The sequence below is a fragment of the Sceloporus occidentalis genome, unplaced genomic scaffold, assembly GCF_023333645.1.
Source record: "Sceloporus occidentalis isolate IW3139 unplaced genomic scaffold, rSceOcc1.0.p SCAF_1, whole genome shotgun sequence".
Taxonomy (NCBI): Eukaryota; Metazoa; Chordata; class Lepidosauria; order Squamata; family Phrynosomatidae; genus Sceloporus; species Sceloporus occidentalis.
The window spans coordinates 258160685-258166684 of NW_028316981.1; the positions used below are offsets into that span (position 1 = coordinate 258160685).

The 6000-nt window shown below is 45.8% G+C and overlaps 1 protein-coding gene across 2 annotated transcripts in view; it reads right to left on the reverse strand.

Moving 5' to 3' along the window:
• FER (FER tyrosine kinase) overlaps window positions 1–812 on the reverse strand; it is a 197914-nt gene extending 197102 nt beyond the window's left edge. For both annotated transcript variants that reach the window (XM_089492471.1, XM_089492463.1), the window contains exon 1: window positions 726–812. The gene's annotated coding sequence lies outside the window, so the exon portion shown is untranslated. The remainder of the gene's footprint in view (window positions 1–725) is intronic.
• Window positions 813–6000: the final 5188 nt, after the last annotated feature.

Genomic DNA, 6000 nt, shown 5'->3' on the forward strand with positions numbered 1-6000 from the left:
CTCTCGGTGGTCCAAAACACACTGCAGAAATAATCCAGTTTGAGACCGTTTTAACCGCTATGGCTCAATGCTATGGAATTCTGGGAACTGTAGTTTTGTGAGACATTTATCCTTTTCTGTCAGAGAGCGCTCTGGTGCCATAACAAACTACAATTCCCATGATTCCCTAGCACCTGAGCCAGGGCAGTTGGAGCAGCCTCAAACTGGATTACTTCTGCAGTCCCCTCTTTTCCCTCACTCCGCCTCCAGTCCTTCCCTTCCCAATACCTCCAACACTCTGACAGCCCTGGCCCAATGCTATGGATCCCTGGGGTTTGCAGTTTGTTGTGGCACAAGAGCTGTCTCTCTTTCTGACAAGGAAGGCTAAAATGTCTCAAAAAACTACAGTTCCCAGAATTCCCCAGCACTGAGCCAAGGCATTAGAGCGGTCTCAAAGTGGATTAACTCCGTAGTGCAGATGTGCAGGCTATGACTCCCACCCCCCCAGCTCCAAGGAACCAAACCTTCCCTTCCCTCCTTCCTTCCTTCCTCCCAAGAACTCAAGGGAGGAGGAGGAGGAGGAGGCACCGCCCACCCCTCGGGCCTAGACCCCCTCCGCAGCCCAGCCAGCCCCGCGTCCTCCTGGGCAGCCGCAGCCCCTTCGCCCGCCCTGGAGAACGCAGAGCCCGGCCACAGGAGCCCAAGAGGCGCCACCATCGCAAGCCCCGAGCGCGACCTCCACCTACCTGACAGGCACGAGCCCCTCCACCACAATACGGCCTCCGCCTGGGTCACGTGACAGCGCCGCGGCCAATCCCCGCCCGCCGCTCTCTACCACGGCGGCCAATCGGCTTCGGCGTTCTCTTTCTCTCTCTCCACCCGCGGTCAATCAGAGCCTCTCCCTGAGGCTCCTGCTCCTCTGGGCGGAGACATCCGAGCAACCAACCAATCGAAAGGGAGAAGGAAGGGCTAGTCCCCGCCCTTCGCTTTCAATGATTGGCTGCTTTTCCTTGAAAGGGGCGTGGTTGGAAGAGTGGGGGTGGCTTCCTCCCATTGAAGGGGGCGGAGAAGCGTCGGTCTGTGGGCGGAGACATCTGAGCAACCAACCAATCGAAAGGGAGGAGGAAGGCCCTTTGCTCTCAGTGATTGGCTGCTTTTCTTCAAAGGAGGCGGGGTTGGAAGGAGTGGGCGTTGGCTTCCCCCCATTGGCTGGGAAAGGGAAGAAAAGGAAAGGGAAAAGGGAGAGTGGGAAAACACTTTGCTTTAAGTGCCAAGGCTCACTGCTATGGAATTCTGGGAATTGTAGTTTGTTGTACCCCCAACAGCCAATCGCCCTCCTGGTCCCTGAGGGAGACTCAGGGCCGCTTAGCCATAACAACAGTTAACACACTATTATTATAAATGCCCATGGAAGCCCCAGCAGGAGCCTGGGAAAGGGCGAGGAGGGCAGCCCATCCCAGAGACCATCCCCGCCCAGGAAACACCCAGGAGGCTTCCCGTGAGTGCTTAGGATGCCATCCAACAAAGACTCTTCCTCTGCCCCCTGCTAGAAAAGCATTGGCTGCTCTAAGATTCCAGTCTCCTAGACAAAGGTTTCTTGACTGTATTTTGAAATCCCTTTGCGGTGGATCTTGCTTTCAGCAGACTTGTGTCCTTTTGGCCGGCAACAATGCATTTGTTTCTTCTATGGTTTAGCTGCTAGCAAGACTAGGATCAGTTTTCTTGATGGGAATGACGGCTAGTTCCAGTCTAGTTTTATGGTTATATTATTTTATCATTTATGATGTATTATTGGCCTTTTGTTGATGGATCTCTTTTATTAACTTTGCCATGTTGTTTTTGGTGATTTTTATGCTTTTTTTAAACTCTGTTTTTGTATTTATTGGTTGGATATATTTTATATTGTGACGGCTTTTAGCTTTTAACAATACATTTCTACTGCAACACTTGGGGATAACAATGCTGAAATCGGGTCTCTAAACAGAAGCAAAAGGCTGCAGCACAGCTAACTGGCCAAACCTTGCTTTTGGAAGCAGGAGAAGGCGGTTGAAACACTGTGTGGGAAATGCCACAAACATGCTATCTGTGTTAGGGACACTTGCAATTGACCCACAGGTGTCCACCTCCAGAGCAGTGTGATGTTGTGGTTTTTCTGGCCCTGTGGGATCAGAGCCTCTCAGACTGGGAAGAGGCCCCAAGGGCCATCCAGCCCAGCCCCATTCTCCACATGGAGGCTCACCTTTCTCAACTTTTCTTTTAATTATATTGCTTTTATTCTGTGCCACAGATTGCTTTTAAAATTTCAAAACAAATTTGGCATGGGATGTGAAGAGGGGGTTGATATTTAAGAAAGAACAAGCCTAAGGTGAATATCCAGTGGGGCATTTTCTCAAGCAGGCCCCTTCTTTATGCAACCCCTCCCCCTCCCCCTCCCCACATTTAGCTCAGTAGTTCCCAAACATTTTGGATTACTGCCCCCTTTCCTCTTGGTCAATAATCCTAGTGCCTCCCAACACCTATTTCTTGATATTAGGTCTACCGTTCTAATGCAAAGTCAAAACAACCCATCTTAGAATCATAGAGTTGGAAGAGACCCCAAAAAGGGCCATCCAGTCCAATCCCATTCTGCCATGTAGGAACTCATAATCAAAGCATCCCCAATAGATGGCCATCCAGCCTCTGCTTAAAGACCTCCAAAGAAGGAGACTCCACCACACTCCGGGGGAGTGGCATACAGCTCTTACTGTCAGGAAGCTCCTCCTAATGTTAGCTTGCATCCATTGCTCTGGGTCCTAGTCTCTGGAGCAGCAGAAAACAAGTCAGCTCCCTCCTCAATATGACATCCCTTCAAGTATTTAAACAGGGCTATCATATCACCTCTTAACCTTCTTTTCTCTAGGCTAAACATACCCAGCTCCCTTAGTCATTCCTCGTAGGGCATAGTTTCCAGACCTTTCACCATTTTAGTCGCCCTCCTTTGGACACGCTCCAGTTTCTCAATATCCTTTTTAAATTGTGGTGCCCAGAACTGGACACAATATTCCAGGTGGGGCCTGACCAGAGCAGAATAGAGTGGCACCATTACTTCCCTCACTGTAGACACTACACTCCCATTGGTGCAGCATACAATTATACTGGCTTTTTTATCTGCTGCATCATATGCTGACTCATGCTCACTTAGTAATATTAAATATCCATATTAATATGTGAAGGGGGAGTGTTTTAAAATGGCATAATAATAATAATAACTGAGAAAAATTGCCCTATTACTTATATAAGACTGTAAGATGTCTCCTTTCTCCTGAATAACATCAGGGGTTCCTGTCCATGTTTTTAAGTGTAACCCCATGCTATGCTTTAGAGAATTTTAACAGCGTTCTTGGTATCCATATTTTAGACTTTGTGTTCTGAAAAATGCTTATTTACTGGCTCATCTTCAAAAAAGGAGATTCTGAACTGACGTCCAACGTGGTTAATGTACCAGAAAACAAAGATTTGGTACACGTTCTATAATATACAAATTACTAGACAGACCCAAACTGGGTATTTGTAATAGCTAGTATTCTAAAGTCAGACCATGAAGTCTACCACATAATTCGATGGCAGCACTCCAATCAGAGACCCAGCAGAATGACATCTATGGTGAATTACTGGGCTATGGGAATTTGATTTACTCACTTTAATCAGTCTCAGGGGGGATACAATAACCAGCCATAGTCTTCTTACCTTCGTTCCTCTGCGTTCTCAAGGTTCTCTCTGTGGGCACTTCGTGCAGCTTGGCAACAGGTTCCAATAATGCTGCCAATAATGGTTCAGTCGGCAAATGTTGTTGTGTCAAGTCATTTTCAAATTATAGACACTCTGAGGTGAAACTATTATGGGCTTTTCTTGGCATGATTTATTCAGAGAGAGGCTGCCATTGCTTTCCTCAGAGACAGAGACAGCATTACCTTCCTTTGGTCAGTCACTCATTGGATTTCCATGACGGAGTCAATGTTCAAACCCTAGTCTCAAAGAATCTTAATCCAACACTCAGACCATTACAATACACTGGCTCTTGAATTGCTCATAACAGGCCCTAAATTATTTGCAGATCCCCAAGAGTAATTGAGGAGCTGTTAATTATTTGCATCCTCTCTTTTTCCCTTTTCCTTGCTAGATAGCATGGTGGTTGGACTGCATGCTCCAATAAAGTAAGAGGCTTTGCTGAAAGTAGCATAGCTGCCAACTGAGTCTCCGAAATTAGACAGGCTTTTGCTGAGCAGCCAAACTTCAAACAGTTCTTGAGCAGCTGTAGTAATGGCAGGGGAGGGAAAAGTGTCACTGGCATACTAGAGGATCTCTCAGAGACAAAGCACGAAGAACTTTAGCAAGCTCAGTTTGAGTTAATACTGCACAGAAGAAGGCAATGGCAAACCTAAAAAGACTATTGTTTGAGAATCCAAAATGAAACAAAAACTAGTGGCCGAAAATGAGACTCCTAGGTTGGAAGACACTCAAGAAACTACTGGAGAAGAGTTGGAGACAAGTACAAGAAGCACTGTGGCTAATGATGCAATTGGACTCAAGACAAAAGCAAGCACGTTCAGCTGCTGGCATGCACAGAGATAAACTCAGAAGCTACACAATTTATGTGGTAGGAGCATGGGTTGTGAGATTATGTAGATCATAAATTATGGTTCATTCTAACAGGAATGGGTGTGCCACACATCTGATTGTCCTGATGCTAACTTATACTTTGAACAAGAGGCTGCTGTCAAGACACAATATGGAGACACAGAATGGTTTTCCGTTGGCAAAAGGGTGAGATAAGGTTGCATTTTGTCGTAGTATCTGTTTAACTTGTACACTGAACATGTCATAAAGAGGAATAGACTCAGAGGAATAAGGCACCACAAATTTTGTACATACATTTGAAGACATCAAAATAGTTGAAGATTTTTTTATATTGTGACTCACTCATGAATCAAAAGGGAGACTATAGTCAAGAACGCAGAAGATAAGTAGGGCTTGGAAGAAGAGCAGCTAAAGAACCGGCAAAAAGTGCTGGCTTTGGGCTGCTTTGGGGGCATGGCACTTATACAATGCATGACCTGAAAACAGCAAGAAGCCATGCCAAGACTGCACCAACTTGGAAAAGCCAACACAAAACAGAGCAGCGAAAAGCCACTCCTGTTGGCAGCTGCATTTGGGACTGCAATGGCAGCCTGCTTTGGAAGTGGGCCAGTGCGGTTGCCACAATCCTGGCACGATTGCGGCCGGCGCAGTCCTGGTGTGATCCTTTTGGCCCATCTCTTTCTTTTGCTTTCTTCTCTCTCTCTTTTTTTTTTTTTTTTTTTTTTTGACCCATCTGTTTCAGACCTATGATTTATCACTGAATACCCAAATCAGGTTCCTGTGTGCCATTCTGTTTCTGACTTGTATGTATGGTTATGAAAGCTTGACAATGAAGAAAACTGACCAAGAGAAAATTGATTGATTTGAAATGTGGCACTGGAAGAGAGAGCTGCTGCTATCCTGGACTGCCAAAAATGGCTCCTAGAGTAAATCAAACCTCAATTTTCACTAGAAGCTAAATATACCTTGGACAACTCTTGAGATGACATGACTCACTGGAAAAAGTAATAATTCCTGGTAAAGTGGAAGGTAGTGGGGAAAAAGGAAGACCATATTAAAGTCGATTGATTCAGTCAAGGAAGTCACAGCCCTGAGTTTATTATTATTAACCTTTATTTATAAAGCGCTGTAAATTTACACAGCGCTGTACATGCAATCTTTTTAATTGGACGGTTCCCTGCCCTCAGGCTTACAATCTAGAAAGACACGACACAGAGGGAGTGGTGGTGGGGAAGGGGCATCTCTAGTAGGATAAGTTTGCAAGGCTTTTGCCTTTATGGCCAGAATTCATCAGGTTACCATAAGTCACAGGTGACTTGGTGGTAAACAACAACAAGAAGAACCGTTTTACAATTTAGAGGTGAGAAGATGAGAGGGCATTAATACAGGCATGCACATACACAC